The sequence below is a fragment of the Macaca mulatta genome, chromosome 3 (assembly GCF_049350105.2).
Source record: "Macaca mulatta isolate MMU2019108-1 chromosome 3, T2T-MMU8v2.0, whole genome shotgun sequence".
Taxonomy (NCBI): Eukaryota; Metazoa; Chordata; class Mammalia; order Primates; family Cercopithecidae; genus Macaca; species Macaca mulatta.
In genome coordinates, this window is record NC_133408.1 from 102716184 (window position 1) to 102734254 (window position 18071).

At 41.1% G+C, this 18071-nt stretch overlaps 1 long non-coding RNA gene across 1 annotated transcript in view; it reads left to right on the forward strand.

The window, feature by feature from the left end:
* Window positions 1–12082, forward strand: part of LINC03007 (long intergenic non-protein coding RNA 3007) — a 64699-nt gene extending 52617 nt beyond the window's left edge. Inside the window, exon 3 of the long non-coding RNA XR_013415903.1 lies at window positions 9533–12082. This is a non-coding gene — a long non-coding RNA (long intergenic non-protein coding RNA 3007). The remainder of the gene's footprint in view (window positions 1–9532) is intronic.
* Window positions 12083–18071: the final 5989 nt, after the last annotated feature.

An 18071-nucleotide genomic window follows, 5' to 3' on the forward strand; every position in this document is an offset into this window, starting at 1 on the left:
TTGACTGGGAAACACCGGTTTCAGATTAGAGGTTTCTGTATGTTGAGACCAAATCGGTGTGGGTAGAGGGGCTGGCTAGAGAAGGGGAAAGCGAGGTTGATAAGTCATGCAAAGGCTTATTTTGAGCCTCCATTAGGTTCCTATTTCTATAAATTATTTTAAAGAGATTCCTGTTGATGAGAAAGAAACAACTGCAGTTAAGTGGAATTAATCCTGAATTTTTAAGTACTCAGACAATTAAATCACTAAATTCATTGGGTGCTTTCCGTTCATATTTCCCTGTCTAATCCTGCTGTCACAGGCGAGGCTGGGTGAGGTCTAAGAACAGTGTGTGCTCTGATGGCTACATCACTTAGCATGAGGGTCAAAGAAGCCTAGTTTGGAGGGAGCCTGGGTTTGTCTGTACCGGTGAGTGGAGTGATGGGGGTAGGGACACTAGCTAGGGATTATGCATGAGTTAACTGGCTACCGCTGGCTCCTCTAGGGGAAGGCTCCTGAAACGTTATGAAATGTGAATAGGCTGTCTGTGCATCTCTCAGTAAATTTCTTTCTCAGATGTTTCCAGCTAGGGCGACTCGATTGAGAAATGACTGGGAGAGAACAGAGGATAAAGCCAATGAGCTCAGTGTCTTATAAATCAGCCGCACCGAGCTGAACTGGAACTGTCAAACTGTGGCAAAACCTGCTGCTGTGCAAGCTTGTGAGGCTTTTCAAAAACAAACCTAACCCTCGCCTGGCTCTCTAGATGGGAGAGGGCTTAATTAAAGTTCGCAGAGGAGTGAGGAATGGAAAAAGAAATATGATTTGCTCAGAAAATAAAAGAGAACAAACTCAAGGGAGCCCATATGTGACGTGTCCCAATTCTGACTTGGCTCAGGCACAGGATTACAAGTGGGGCCATGCAAAATAGCTAAGTGCTGTCATTAGTAAATCCTGCCTAGAGGTCCAGTATTACTCTGTGCTCCAAAGCAAAACTAACCAAATAACCCTGAATTCTCCCAATAATGTTACCCCTGTTTTATGGATGAGGAGACTGAGGCACAGCGAAGGTGAGTCCTTTGCCCAAGGTCATATAGCTCCATATATGGAAGAGCTAAATAGGATTTGAACTTGTGAAGTCTGGCACTGGAATCTATGCTCCCAGCCACCATGCCATCAGTCTCTCTTTGGGGACATCACAGACCCCAAGTTAATAACCCCTGCTTTAGGCAATAGAGCAGTATGCAGGTCTGATCCTGACACTTGGTTTTCTGAGAGTCCTGCTCAGACGTTCTGTGTCTCAAGTGTATCCAGCATCTAGAAAGTGTATCCAGCGTCTAGAAAGTGTATCCAGCGTCTAGATCTGTGCCTATGATATTTAACTACCTATACTCGTCTGGGGTTATGTTAGTGCCTTCCACTGCCCGAGTCTTTATACCAAATGCTGAAAATCAGCTTTGAATTTGGAAGCATAGGATTTGCGAGGAAGAACTCACTGAGGTTTCCCATGGCAATTGTAAGTCTGCCAGATTGCATTGTCTCCATCCATGTGAAGGTGTGAAGTTCACCCCCTTGTGCACCAGAAAACAAGGCCTGTGTATCAGGCCTGAAGTTGCGTTACTGTTGCTAGGGAGACCATAATTAAATTTCCTGAATTACACACAGTGCGATATAATGTTGAATAGCCATATTTATTTGCCTTCTAGGCCCTATGGCATCTGTTGTTTAGTTCACAAAGCTCCTATTGACTGAAGGAGAGGTTTGTTGATCCAGAAAGCTGTGATGGGCCCATGAGGCAGTGGGAGCTGGAGGACTCCTGGGTAGGGCCGAGAATTCTCATCTAGTTCAGCAATCACCAGCCAAATGGCCTGGCACAGGAAAATCCGTGGGGACAGCCTGAGACTCTGGCATGAAGTTGATCCCTCTCTTTCCTGATGTTCTCACTTCTTGATTCAGGGGAAGAAAGAGATGGTGTGGGAAAGTGGTGGTATGGAAAAGGAGGGATAGCAGGAAGGAGGCAAAGGGGGTTGGTTAGAGACAAGTGGTGGAAGAGGGTTGGAGGGCTATGGACAGAGCTCATGTGTCCTGTTCAAAGGCACAGGGGTGAACATGAGGCAATGTCCAGGGATGGGCATGACTTGGGGCATGGATACACAAGTGAATGAGACACAGTCCAGCCCTTGAGGAGTTCACCACTGGTTGGTTCCCTAGATACTTAAATGTTATAAGAACTTCACAAGCAGAGAACTGTTGGAAGGAGAGGAAGGGTCCTTTAGCTTTGATGGACAGGTTGGGAAAAGATCTGTGGATTTGGTGATGGTGAAGGTGAGCTCTTAAAAGATGAATAGGAATTCAGTGGGTGATTGGCTTATTGAGCTCAGGAAATGGTGTAGTTAAAAACACAAGCATAGAGGGGGCAAAAACCTCAGATGCTGGGTATTCTCTGAACCTGCCATCTCCAGTGACCCTGGTGTACCCTGAAACCCCAGAAGTTTTCAGGCATATGCAACCCAGATGACTGTGAACCAAAAAGTCAGTCAGTCCCAGGCCCTCGCCTGCGGTTCCCTGCCTGGCCAACCTGTCCTCCCTTCACCCACGGAGCTGCAGAGGGCAGCATGGTGGCCTTCCCCTTGTCGAAGCAGGTAGGCCAGGGAGCCCAAGGGGGCAACGATGGTCCTGGATGGGAACCACATGACCAGGTATGAAGGAAAGAGAGTTGATGGCTTGGAAGTGAAGAGTCCATTCCGTAGTAGTTTGAATTTCATTAAAAAAAATTTTTTTTCCCTAAAACTTCTCAAAATATTTGCTGGCATTGCCACTCCTAAGTTAGCAAACGAATGGGTGACTTCTCTGGAGCAGAGGAACAAAGGAAGAGAGCAAAGGAAGGAGAAGGGTAAGGGACTGGGCTTCATACAGGAGCTCACTGAGGCACAGAACCCTATCTTATGGAACAGAGCCACAGAGCCGCGACAGAAGCGGGTTTTGCTGCCTGAAGTTCATGAGTGTTTCCATTAGAAGTCAGTTCTATGGCGTAAACCCGGGAGGCGGAGCTTGCAGTGAGCTGAGATCTGGCCACTGCACCCCAGCCTGGGCGACAGAGCGAGACTCCGTCTCAAAAAAAAAAAAAAAAAAAGAAGTCAGTTCTAATTGAGGCATTGGAGCTCTCTAACCCATCAGAGTGTGGAGTGATTTCTCGTCTGGCTTCAATTTGGTTGTTTCAATTACTGAGGTAATAATGTAGTCACACTTCCATTACTCCAAGGTGTGCTTCTTCTTAATTTATCTTTGTATTCACCATTGGACTTTCCAGATAATCTGTTTTTAGTGTTGTTCAGTCTACCCTGCTGAAGAAGATGTTTAGAAATATTTTCTTCCAAAATAATAAGATGAAGAAGAAATGACTTCTTCCCTTTATTTTATTTATTTATTTATTTATTTATTTATTTATTTATTTGTTTGTTTGTTTGTTTTGAGATGGTGTCTCACTCTTGTCCCCCAGACTGGAGTGCAGTGGTGCAATCTCGGCTCACTGCAATCTCCACCTCTCGGCTTCAAGCAATTCTCCTGCCTCAGCCTCCCAAGTAGCTGGGACTACAGGTGCCCACCACCATGCCCGGCTAGTTTTTGTATTATTAGTAGAGACAGGGTTTCACCATATTGGCCAGACTAGTCTCGAACTCCTGACCTCAGGGGATCCACCCTCCTGGGCCTCCTGAAGTGCTGGGATTATAGGTGTGAGCCACCATGCCTGGCCTCTTCTCCCTATTTTTAAGCTTTTTGTTAGAGAAATTTCAAGAATGCATCCACAGTGGAGAGCATGGCACCGAGAACCCACATGTGCCCGTCATCCGGCCTTCACGGCAGCTCAAGGCTGATCTGATTTCCTCTCTCCCCAAGCCCTCTCCCTCATTCTTCCATGGCCTACTACCCTCATCCACTGGATTGTTTTGAAGCAAATACCAGAAATCATGTCATTTTATTTATAAATCCCTCAGTATGTATCTTGATAAGGACTTTAAAAAATGTGTAATTACCATGCTGTCATCACACCTAAAAAATAGGATTGCATTTCCAGTCAGTTTTAAAATTTCCGCAGTTAATGAGTCAATGTCCATTTACTAATAAGCAGGACAAACCTATACACTGGATTTGGTTGTCGTGTCTCTTAAATATATTTTAATCTATAGCTTCCCTTTCCTGCTGGCTTTTTTCCTTGCAATTTATTTGTTTAAAAAACTAAGTTGTTTGCTCTGTAGAGTTTGCCACATTCTGAATTTATTAATTTCTAGTAAAATGATACATCTAGGGGACCATATTTAATAGCTGCGAAACCATTAGGTGAAAGGCCAACAGGAAATATATTGGATAAGGCTGATGATACCGGAGCCCTCTGGTCAATCCTAACATCCCCGAACAATCTGATGTGTACATTACCTCCTAGAGTGAATTCTTACCCAAAAATTTAACTTGAAACTGATTGAGCCTATAGTTCTCAAAACCACTTTATAGAAAATACAAGGACAGAAAAGAAAATCACATGATAGGCTTTCCCCACTTATTTTAACGTAGCAAGCATTTATTTCAAATTTCCTTGGTTACTCTGTTATTAACAGGCACTATATTGTGATGTTTTCCCCAAAGGTTACTGAGGACTAAGGTGTATCTATTCCTCACTAAATTGACTCAGACTGCTGTAATTTTGTGGTCCTTTTGCCTGGTTTTTGTAGATTTTCATCTACTTCTAATGAGGACTGACTGTACTGTAACAATTTTCACATGCCTCAGTGACCTTCCTCCTTGGTCTTCCTCCTCCACCTTAGCCCCTGCCCACAGGTTTTTTCCATTTTGCTGTGGATGGAGAAACGGAACATCTATCTTTGTAAAACTTGTAAAGGTTAAATAGCTCTCAGTGAAAGCTAAATAATGGCTTCTGTTAGTAAACACATGAATATTAGTGACAAGACTTTAGCGAGAATGCATTGTGATTTTTTGCTTTTTTCCTAATTCTTGATTGCAGTCTGAACAGCAGAAGTATCTGGATAGATGAGATATAACCCTGGTGTTGCTAAACTGATCACGTTGGATAGGAAGTTCGGTCATAACATGCAACATAAGCCGTAGCTATGCATAGGAAAGGTGGAAAAATTCTGAGTTAACAAAACCCAGGAGTGCACACAATCCTGAAAATCCCACAGGAATATAACCTAGATGAGATCATTAAGGATAAACAAATGCCACACTTCACTTCCTGACACATCACATTCTATGGGTCCTGCTTGGCCATTCTGTGCATCACTATTGGCATCACCTTCTTCTTAAAACATCCTCTTCCTATGGATTCCATGACCTGACATTCTGATTTTCTCCCACCTCTTGGGACTCTCCCCAGTCTCCTTCCTGGCTCGTGCTCCTCTTGCTTACCATTAAATACTGGACAATTTCAAGGCTTGATACACTGCCCTCTTCTCCTTCACATTCTACACCCTCCCTCCATGACCTCGTCCGTACTCATGGTTTTAATTATTATCTATATGCTGGTGACTCTTAAATTTATATCTCTAGCTTAGGCTCTCCTCCGAGCTCCCAATCATAAATCCCATGGCCTATTCCACATCTCGACTTGGCCATCTCACAGCACTTCAAACTCTGCATGTCCAAACACTGAACTCATGCCTTCTTCCTCAAACCTGTTCCTCCCCCAGCATTCCACCTCAGTAAACAGCAGCGCCATCCAAGATGAGCAAATCAGACACTTGGCAGCACCCTGGACACCTCCCTCCCGCTCACTGCCATATTCAGTGAATCAGTAAAATGCTGTTAATTCTCATTTCCAAATCTAGCCACGTCTCTTCATCTTCACAAATGCCACCGTAGTCCGAGCTCTCACAGTCCCATTCCTAGGTTACCTGGAGAGCTTCCTACTCTCCCCACATCCTCTCTGTGTCCAACCTATTCTGCAGCCAGGAGCCTTTACAAAATATATAAATCTGCTTATAACTTCGTCATCTTCACAGTGCTTTGAAAAACAAAAGACCAAAATCCTGGCTTACATGGCCCTATGTTATCTACCTCTTTCACCAGCCTCATTTCACAACCCTCTTCTTGTTCTCTGGGATCTACTCATCCTGGTCCTCAGGTCAGGCCTCAGGACCTTTGCACATGCAGTTGCCTCTGGTAGGATTGCTTTCTTCTCTTGACCTGGTTAATTTCTATGTGTCTTTCTGAACCTACTTCTTTTAGGAAGTAAAAGAAGTACTTTTACCTTTTACAGACGATCAGCTGCTGGTAGGTCTTCCTAATGTCATGTTCACAGACCTCATTCTTTATGATTGAACCAGCTTTACAGGTGCGGAAACAGAAATGTTAAGTAACTTGCTTGGGGGTCCAGGTAGCGGCTTTGTGAAAACACACACTGGATCATTTTCACTTTAATAGCAGCTACATCTCTTGTCAACTATTAGAGTTCTGTGTCAAGTTTTGGTTTCTAAATGATGTGTAGATGCTGGAATGAGCTGAGAGAAAAGAAACATGCTAATTAAAAGGTAGATGAGTAGGACCTTTGAAGGAAGAGCAAAGGAGGTGGGGATTGTTTAATATGGTGTGGGGACATGGGAAGAAACCCGGATTTAGAGTTTTCAAGTTTGGGGAGGTTATTGCAGCAGAGATGGCAATAAAAATACTTTTTGACTGGCCACGGGGTACAAAAGATGATATTTCTCATCTCTATAAAGATGAGAAATTGTAGCTGGAGGGGGTTTGGTTTCACAAAAGAAAGGGTGATTAAAGATTTGAACAAGACACAGAGTTAGTTTCTAGAATGTCTTTTTGCAGATGTGGTTAAAAGCAGGATCAATAACCTTCTAATTCATCTGGTGGCTCAGGCATTGACCTATTTCAGGCAGGGAGCTGGGCCTGCTGACCTCCTGAGGTTGTTTGAATGACTGACTGACTGACTGAATGAATGAATGAACGAATGAATGAGAAAGTGAACCTTGCCATCTGTCACAGGCTAGATTGTGCTTCTGCCCTGCCTGGCGTGATAAAAGAAATACTGAGTGGCACGCGTCCCTAAGGTTTCCTCAGCAGATCACACTCAGGTGGCCTTATCTGCCGCCCAGGTGTTTCCATTTATCGCTGATAAACTGTCTGCCGAGAGTCAGCGTTGGGGTAAGAGGTGGGGGAATAAGTGGAGGGGAGGGTAATACCCCAGATGTTTTCCAAGAAGACAGGAGAAAGTTATTCCTCAGTACTAATACATTTCGTCATCCTATCTGCCTGCAGATGTTAAATTTGGGAACGCTTCCAGGTTCTCTTTTTGCTCTTAAAATAAAATAAGTTGTGTATTTAAAAACATCCAGGACCCAGTCTTCCCTGGAGATGTGTCTCTTTTGCATATGGATGAAGCTTTGGGGACTTAAGAGGATCCTAAATTTTACTGGCTGTGTTTCTTCCAGTCTCACCAGTCCTGTTGGGTTTCTCTGTTGGAAACCAGGAAAAATGAAGATAATCAGAAGTGCCAATTACTGAATACCTACTGTGTGTCATACAAAATTAAATCACCATGGCAATACTGCAAGGGCCATATTAACACCCATTTTACACTTGGGGAGTTCACCCAAAGATTGTCATTTCTCCAAGTTCACAAAAGCGCTAAGTAGCCAAACCTGGTTCAAACCCAAGTCTGTGTAACTTCAAATAATAACAGCAACATTTTGAGAGCTTTCTAGTGTCCCAGTCACTCATTAAATCCTACGGAGGAGGCATTATTAGGTCCCTTTGAAGGTAAGGAAGCTGAGGCATAGGTCATCTAGCTAGTAAACACAGAGTAGAGAGTCAAAGCCCCAGCAACCTGGCTTCAGAACTTATGACCCTGTACTGATTTCCATCCCCTTTCAACACTGCATAGAGAGCTTGGGTTGCCTGGATGCAAGCTTTAGTTAAACGATCTCAGCTTCAGTATCTCGAGGAAGAACCCTTTCTTCCCTGTGTTGTCTTGTCTTTCCATTGATCTTCTGTTGTGGGAGTAGCTGCAGGCTCCCCACCCTGTGACAGCTTTCACGTGCCAAGTCCTTGGCTACAGGTGGTGAGGTTGTGGCTCCAGCTCAAGTCTCTCCCCTGGAGTTGGATGTTCCAGAAAGGACACTCAGTTCTTCAGGGCTGACTCTGTGATCCAGGCTTTGATCTGGGAAAGGTTGCGCCTCATTGCAGAGTTGAAGCTATCTCCCTGCTTTGTTTACATGAACGCCCTTCCAGGACTCTGTCTGCTTTTGGGGTGGAAGTGCCCTGCCAAAAACTCCAGCTCTCCATGCTGGCTGTGTGGCCAGCATACCTCCTGCCTTTTCAACGATTCTTCTGCCCTGGATAGAGAGCGGTGTCTCATAACAGTTTGGAAACTACAAAAGTTTCCCTGGCAGGATGAATGATGGACTCGGTAACATGTTTTTGCCTTTTGGAGTTGCCCTCCAATTTTTCCAGGCTTGATTCTGTAAATCATTTCATCTTGTAAAAATACTGGGCTGTGAGCACAGATGATCTCAAAGGTGAGGATTATTTGAAACTCCATTTGAAAATCTATCCTCCTTTCAACAGATTATTCTTGTGAATAAAAATTTTCTTGTGAGCATGCCAGTACACAGGTAGTTCTAGGGCCTTTGAGAGGAAGTAGAATATGCTTCTGCTCCAAGAGGCTTTGGAAAAAGCAACTTGTCTATATATTGACAACTAATTTATCATCGAAAACGTTAGGCCTGCTCTCTGCAAGTGCTCCTAGGGAGGTGTTGGGGGATGAAGTGGGGAAAACTCTGAAATGTCTTGAAAGATATGTCAAACCCATAAACCTGAAAATGTCATTTAGAATATTCTGTTGCTTTCTGCCATCCCAAGGAGATGGAAATCTACTGTGGTTTTCAAGATAGGTTAAGGTTATGTAACTCACAGAGTTGGAAGAACATTTAGGGCAATGATTTGAAGTATTGCATGTTGTAGTTTTTGCTCATTTTTCCCTTTTTCCAACAATGAGAGAGAATCAGCTGGAGGCAGGCTGTGACAGAGAAGGTCCAACAACCTAAGTTGATGGATGATATCAGAGAGGAAGCTTCTTTGACATCTGTGCTCTTCTTTAACTCGCTGACCGAAGAGTAGCCCACATGCAATTACCACATGCTTTTGAAATGAACATTCGTGAATGTTAGAAATTATCTTGCTGGTTTTTGGAGTGAAGGCAAATGTGCCTACTTTTTAGCCATATTTAGGAGACCTAACTCATTTTTTAGACTATCTGCAATGTAGTGGGATCCAATGAATTTTTAAAAAGTACCCAATATTCTATTTAAAATTTTGTTTAGATATGAAATTCTTTCATCACGTTATACCCTAGAAAGGTAATTTTATAAAGTATATTAGTAATGTTGTAATGATTAAAACTGATCACAAAGTGGTATAAATGATTAGCTTGGGGAGAGAAAAGAAGACCTGAAAATCTTCTATATGTTTGTGAAGCATTAAAAACAATGACATTTCATTTAACTCTCACAAAATTTTTTCTTTTTTGCAGATGAGGAAACAGAAGCTTGGAGATGTGAGTGAACATTTCCAAGCTCCTGCAGCTAATCAGTGGCTGAGCTTGTGAAGAAACCCATAGCTTTCAAACTCTGAAACTGATGCTCCTTAGATTCACCAGGCTACCTCACTTACCGCCTAAGTGAAATCATCATGGAGGGCTCCTTGTCCACCTCTTTGCAATGACCCCAAGGATCTGAGATATAGCTACCTCTCAACAAAGGCAATAACATCACATCTAGGAGGGGCAGTAGATTGATTCTTGAATTAGGCTGCTTGAGCTAGTACTCGCGCTCTGCTGTTCACATGCTATGTGGCTTGGGGGCAAATTACTGAAACGCTTTGTACTTCAGTTCCCTAATCTGGGGGAAAAAAAGGTGTGGATAATACATATACCTAACTCACAGGTTTTGTGAGAATTAAATGAAATGGCAAGTGGTTTGCCTAAGGCCTGGAAAAAATAATTATTCAATATGTCTATACATTTTCTCATTTTATTTGGAGCTTGCATCATGTTTAGTTATTCATTTCTTTAGTAGAAAGCCACCCAGAGAAAAGCATGCAGGTTTCTTATGAGAGGAAAAAATAAATGCTTGTGAGCACAATTAGATATACCAAGGAAGACGTGGGTAACCCAGTGGGAGAGCATTGTTAAGGTGGCTGATCATGCTTCCTTGTTTTTGTTTTTTCCCAAACAAATTAGAGATTCCAAATTAAGGAGCAAGACTAGAACAAAGGTGAAAATTATGAAAAATTTCTGTGAAGCCCAATGCTCTATAGTAACCAGTTAGCAAAAAGCTGTTGAGGAGAAAGGAACCAGACTAACGCAATGTCTTTTTGCTATAGTTAATTCCATCACTGTGATTACCACCAGCATATTTTCAAAAAAGAGAATATTTAAGAGACTCAATTCTGATAAAAGTTGGGTGCTATATAGTCTCAAAAGTGAGCTATGAAACCCTGTCCCAAGCTAGAAAAAACAAGTTTGCTGTCTTGTGAGAGTATTCTAAAAAAAAATTTTTTTTAAAAAACCTGTTTCTTACTAATTATTTGATTTACATTGAACATTTTGAATTTTCCATTATGTGAAGGGTCTAAAGTCTTTTGCCAAGAGCAATGAAAATGGTGGGAAGGAAAAAAAAAAAAACACACACACACAAAACACCCTTTGTATAAATTTCACCAATTTCTGCACAGTTAGAATACATATTAGTTTTTCTTGCATCAATAGAAAACATGTTTTCTTGTATCAATAGAAAACATGCTGATGGAGGGAATCCATTCTGGATATGTCAAAATAGGACCCTTCCCAAAAAACTCAGACCATTTAAAATTGCTCCTTAAAATAGAAGCTTATTTTTCCCTTTTAGATTTTGCTCTTCAGGGATTGGAGCTCATGACGATGCTCCCTCTGTGACATTGTATTTCAGGGACATTTTATTAAGCATTTCACCTTCAGTGGTGATAGCATCCCTTGCTGTTTGGGAGGTGGGGTGGGATTGATGAAAATAAAGGTTAGCCCTTCCTGATCTCCCCGGGGGCCATGTTGTCTCAGTTTTGATCATTTCCCCCAAATTAAGATTTCTGCATAAACCCCCGTGTCTGTGTTTGGCTGGCAGTTTTATGGCTGACCAAATTGTGCACTGGCCACTGTTCTGGTTGGCTGAATGTTTATACAGGCTGTTAATCAGATCGGGGAGGGGGCTGTGGATATGGGGACTGTCTGTGAGCCGGAGCGGTCCTGTTTGCTGTCGTGTGCAAGGGCCTGCACTTTGTTACTACAAATTACATAATGACATGTTACATTTCAAAGTGTATTTTTACTTCAGGGAAAATTAAACCAATAAACAAACAACCCTGGTGGAAAAAAAAAAAAAAAGGAAAAAAAGAAAAAATAAGATCCCTGGTTTCCAGATCTTCCTCTTCGAAAAGGTTCTTAATTAAATTGTAGCTATAAACAAATCTTTGTTTTATTGCAAAGAGAGCAATTGTGTATAGAAGCTATTTTTAAAAATTAGGATGTGAACATTTGCCGGACAAGGGTCTGGTCCGTGTTACGTATTTTATGATCTGTACAAAATGAAAAGGCAAGCTTGTGTGGTGATGGTAGATTTTCAATTTTTGATTGCTAATCCCTCTCAAACGTTACTCCTGCCTTGCTTGAATAGAGCCTGTAAACACAGGAATTACCTTAATTTTTCCAGGTACTGATTCAAACTGCTTAGCATAAGCATGAAATTGCCGACCCTGAATTTTTAGTCATGTAGAAAATCAGTTCTTTTCTTCATACTATCTGCATTTTAGGAACTTTGAAATTGTTAAAAAACAAAACTAAACCAACCTTCTAACTCAACTTCCAAACTTTTCACTGCACACTTATGCATGCAACATTGATTCTTTTCTGTAAGCTGTTCAAATTAAGTATATGTTCAGGATCCAAGTTTATAATGATACCCCTCTGTGTAGTAGTTACACTCATATGTTATTGAAATATGCGTGTATGTACTTGTACAAAATTTTTTTGGAATAAACTACATTATCAAAAGAGAATGTGTTTTCACTCTCTTCTCTCTAGTTGAGTGGAGTCCTGAGAATAAGGACACCTATTAAGCTGCATTTTGTATGAGTTATTTGATCAAATCAGTTCTACCCAAGATCTGCTGTTATCAGAACCATTTGGCCTGGAATTCCTGGGTTTGTTCAGGTGTTTGGCTGCTACTAGGAAAAGCAGCAGCCCAGGAAATGGTTGGGTGAAAGAGGGCCCCTATTATATTTTAAAAACACCCGCTGATGCTCACGTTTCTTAGGCAAAATTACGATGTGACTTATAATAATTTATCAGTACAATCCACAAAATGAGAAATCACAAGTTCAATTGAAATAGACAGTCTAAGTCTTCCTGTTCAGTTTATTTATTTTTAAATTCAGGATGTTTAAAAAGAAACCTTTTCCCCTTAAATCTTAGAAATAAATAAAGAGGTTTTGAACCTTCAGTTAAAATGTCAGATTTCAGCAATGAATGGAAAAAAGAAAGGGTAGCAAAGTAAAGGACAGATACATAGTGGAGATTTTTGTGACTAAAAAGGGATCATTTGAGGCAATGCTATTTGCTGGCAAAGAATGCTTTCCCTATCTCATCTTGGATTCTTGACAGTTCTGTTTGAATAATTAGTTTAGATTACTTTATTGCTTATGATGGTATTCAACCCTGTCCCAAATTGACCATCCACTTTTCAAGTGGTTGTGTTTTTGACTTGTCTGGGACATTCTGATGGGGCTTGACCTTGACTTTAGAGTGAGCAGAAAAGACCACCAGATTTTTTCACTGCTGCTTGAACTTTCCTTTTCATTCTCTTGGATTGAATGCTCTCAATTTCCCCAGGCTGACAACTTCTTTCCTCTGCCTATTTTGCCATCCATGTCATGGTTTGTGTCAAGGCTCTAGGAGAAGTCTACCATCAGCACCACAGCTCCTGTGCACAAATCCAGAATGCCAGACTGAAGGCAGAAGGAAGGGTAAAAGTTCAAATCTCAGATGGCAATTCAGATTTAGAAAACAGAATGAGAAAGAGCAGTGGCGTCCATCTCTCCTCAATGATGAATTCATGTCTTAAATTGTATCTGCATCTATTTCTTTCTGTCTACCATCCATCCATCCATCTTTCCTTCTTTCTTCTTTCTCTTTCTCTTTCTTTCTCTCCCTCCTTCCTTCTCTTCTTTCTTCCTTCTTTTTCGTAAACAAAACTAGTACTAATGCAGAAGTCTGATATTAGACTTTAAAAATGAGTACTACTCTTTTTTTTTTTTTTTTTTGAGAGAGAGCTGGTGATTTTCTTCCTTGCTCGGCATTAACTGTCTTACTGTCTTATGATACTTATCTTTAATGTGGCATATCAGAGAATCTCTTTGAAAATGTTACAGCTTAATGCAGCTCAGGGAAATAAAAGCCCACTTAAAAAAAAAGGCAAAATAAAGCTTTCTGATATGGACTTCACAGATAATTTTTGAGAAGGTCCACTTTCGTATGCATGCAAATCTGTTTAGAAATGTTTTAAATTTTAAAGCATGCACACACATATAAAACTCATTTATGTGTTTTTAAATGCTGTTTAAAATTTTAAAGCATATATAGAGAGCAAGAGAGCAAGAGAGGGTGCTCAATATGCATCATAATAGCATGAGAACTGAAAAATGAAAGTTTACTTGCCAATTTAACTGGCTTTGCAATGCAACAGACTAAACAAGTCACATTTTATACAATGTATATGTTTATAACAGAAGTGCAGCATGCCAGTGTGCTATTTAGATCATTTTCCTGGTTGAATGAACAAGCTCACAGGTTCACCATTTAATATTTGTTCTCTTAAAAACATGAAACTCGTTTTGAAAATACTGGCTTAAATGGGCATTATTAAGTCTTTATCAGTTCTAAGTATTTCAGCCTTTTGCATCCAGAAATTTCTCAATCTGACAGAATAAGAAATGCATTTACATGGCCTAAGCTCTTAAATTGTCCCTTTCAATTAATGCCCCATCATGGAGCAATCTGGAAACCATTACTCAGTAACTCTTCATTATAATTGCTTGCAGCTGAGTATCCAGCCCTTGGTAATATAAGAATAAAAGAAAACTCAGTTAGTAACAAGTGCAATTGATTCCATTCAGAATTCCCTTGGTGCTTTGCCATGTTTGGCCTGCATAAGAGGAAACACGAGGGTTTTTTTTTTTTTTTCTTCTGGGGCCAGGAAATGAATTGGCAGACATAAGATGGTTTGTGTGGTGTGTGCCTTCATTTTTCAGCTGGTCCTTGTTAAAAATGAGACGGTGGGACTCCTGCTTTCTTCCCCACTGGCTACATTTTTTTTGGAGGGCTTTTCTGGTAATAGATAAAACCACAAAATTTCAATTTGCTGCAAACTAACAGCATCCAGAAACTGTCACCTTCTGTAGTCATGGCCCATCCTGGGACTTACTACTGCTAAGGAGTGGGCTTTAGAATTTTATCCACTTCTACCTTGGTCCTGACTTTATGAGAGCAGAGTCCCTGGTGCATTCTGTACAGGTGGAGAGTGTTTATGTGTTTGGAGGCTATCAATCACCAACTCCAGAAATGTAAAGATCTAAATTATGATAGATGAAAATGTGAAAATGTGATGTGGTAAACTAACCACTCCGCCAACCATGTTCCCCTCCCTGCCCATGAAAATCAAGGACCTGGCTTTAAAAAATGGTGAAGGGAAATGTTCTTATCACCCATTTCTGTCAGAGATGATGCAGCTCATTGCTGATGCTGAGATCCAATGTCCAGTGCCAGAGTTCCCCTGGATTCTGAGCACTAGGGGCTGGACTGTGGGGACCATCAGTTCATAACATCCTGTCCCCGCTCCCTGCTATAGATGACTGAGGCCAGGTGACAAGGACACTTAACTTCATAAATTAAAAATGTGTAAATTATAAAATGAATTTTCAATTATAGAATGAATTGATGTTCAGCAAAGAAATTTGAATGTAATAAAACTCTCATTTAATTATTTCCATTATTTGCTTTCATCATCAAAGGGAAAAAAACATCTCTCTGAAGTTAAATGGCATTTCATTTTGATTTATTGTAGAAAGAAGATTGGAAAATCTCCCACGACCAAGGAAAATAATGAAAAATATTTCTGATATTTTGTCTATGTATTTTATTTTTGAGGGTGTTTTTTAGATTAGTGTGACTATTTTGTATTTCCCGCCCTGCTGTAAACTTTTTAAAACTTGCTCTTACAGTTATCATTAAGCACATAAGTTAAAATCCCTAATCAGGATTCTTAAACAAGAGAGAAGCAATCTCATACCGCTAGAACAAGAAGAACAAAAGAAGGAGGAAAAATCTTGACCTCTGGAAGATCCACGATGGCACGTGCGAGGCACTGACACAGCATCCGCCGGCATCACCGACTCTCCTGGACCCCAGAAGCCCCACTTCCCAGGCTCGGAAACCCTGCAGCAATGAAAAGGAACCACAGACAAGCCATAAGGAAGAGAATTTTTCTATTAAAAAATAAATACAAATGCATCCTTAGAGGCAGGTTTCATGAGGACAGGGAGAATCGGGTTTTGTGTGTGCCTGATTTCGTTTTTCTGTCTAAAAGATACAAAACAATAAACTGAGTTAACTTGAACTTACAAAGATTAAAAATAATCAATTCCTGTTACTATTTTCAATTTTTTCCCAGTTTTACTTCTTTAGGTATGAAGAAATATAGCCTATTAAAACCTGGATTAATAAAAAACCTTTCATTAACTTTTAGAAGGTATGTGATAATGAAATCAGTGTATGTCCAATAACCTTGTTCAGTGACTATGAATTCAGGTCAATTAATCAGTGATTCTCAACTTCAGGATGAGTTTGGGGGTGGGAGTGGGAGGGAGGTGAAGCCTGCACTTAGTGAAGAAGATGTATCTAGTAGCGTAGATGTCTATGTTTGAAGTAGTCAAACCCCAAACTCTGGGGGACTCTGGTCCAGGCCTTTGGCCAAAGGTGCGTACAGCCACAGGCATGTCCTCCAGTCTTCCTTATGAAGGCCTCCTTGCTCCTCTAAGGGAACCCTTCATGAATGGGTCATATTCCTTCATAAATCAGGCAGGCCTGTCTGCCCAGTTATCTAGGCTGTTTACAGGACCTTTTCTTTGTTTCAGATTTTCAACACTTTTATTGAAATGCTTTCTTCTTGTCCTCCTGAGGACAAGCAATTCTCCCTTTTCCAATCAATCAAAAGGTATTTCTTGAGGTCTGATTAAGAGGAATTTTCCACAATTGTTCAATGCTGCTGTTTAGTAATGTCTGTGGCCAGTCTTCCTAAGACCAAATTCTTGGATCTGAATGACTTCAAAAATCTTCTTTCAATGAACATTGCATCTAATAATGTTGAGTAATTTAAACTGCTGAGAAAAGACCATAGTTTTATAAGGAGATGAGGTAGATTATTACTTTTCACCATAGATTGAATTTATTTTATCTGTATTCCTCGTTATATGTTCTTATTTTTACTTTTATCTACTTATATTCTTATAGACAGAGTCTCACTCTGTTGTCCAGTAGGTAAAGTGGTACTCACAGGAGGCCATAGCTCACTGGCTTCAAGTGATCCTCCTGCCTCAGCCTCCCAAAATGTTGCGATTATAGGCATGAGCCACTGCTCCTGGTCTTTAGTGATATGTTCTTAATAAGGATTATTTCGTTTTACTACAACACACGGAAGTCCTATGACCAGGAAATGTACAAGTGGACAAGAAGAGCATATTAATAATAGCTGGCCCTCAATTATTTGTAGAGGGGTAGACTTACAGAGGTTCCAAAGTGAAGTCCCCATGGACATACACCATTCAATGTGTCTGAGTCAGCCAGCAAAGTATTTTTGAAAGCATGAATTAATTTTCATCATTAGAGAATGGGATAATTCATATAGGAACATTTCCCCCTGCTTCTCTAGAAAATCAATGGGTCTAGCAACAGTGGTCCGCTGTTTGGCCTGGCAGCCATGAATAGATGTTGGGGAGTGGTGGCCCCTTCCAGTGGGCCAAGCGCTCTTCAATTTGCCCCCAATCTCCTCCCAGCCAGTTTCACTCTTCATTACCTGTTGACCCTTGTCTGCTTTTGAGTGTGAGAACTCTACTGTGTTTTAGAGCTACTTGAAATTCCCCAATTGTCCTCCTTTTCATCACTGATGACAAAACTCTTCTTTTTAATGCTGCTGTATAGACGCTTGGGTGTTGACTGTGAACTATGACCTCCGTGATCAACTTGGAATCAAATGTCTCTCAGGAGAGGATATAAAGGAATATCTGGAGGGGGCCCCTCCTCATTCACTGAAGGAAGGAGACATTCATTTATTTCCTCTTCCTGCTCACTGACTGTGAAGATAATGATCGCTTAAAGAAATATGATATAGGGAGGCCAGAGAGAAAAACAAAGAAGCAAAGCAAGAAGTGTGACAAATCCTCAAATGCATTTTGAGCAGTTGAATTGCATAGGGCACTGTAATAATGTTGCAGGACACTTTTACAAAGATTTGAACACCAGGCATTCTAATCCTAAGCACTACACAAAATGGCCCTGCTGATTTGCCCCCATGGGGGGTTACAGGCCTCTAGTGAGGTCTCTCACCCAAGTAATGAAACATTTCTGTGGTAGGCTGAAGACTGTGGGCCCCCAGATCCATGAAAGAGCAAGCTCAGCAGGTACCCAGTCTCTTCTGGGATCCAGTTTGTTCTATATCAGGGATCAAGAGGAAACCCACATAGGGTGACTCTTCTCAGGATGGTAGAGCCTAAAGGGGAATATCCAGCCCTTTCTTTGACCTCTTTCTATTCCTTCGGCCTTAGCAATGAGGGCTGGGAAGAAGAGGTGACTATGCATTTGTGCATCTCCCTGCTTCCAGATCCCTTCTCTCCACGGAGGCCGAAAATCCCATTTAGATTGGCAAATCTGGCTGAACGATGTCCAGATTAAATCTGAGAACTTTCTCAGTGTTAAAGATTTCCAGCCTTTA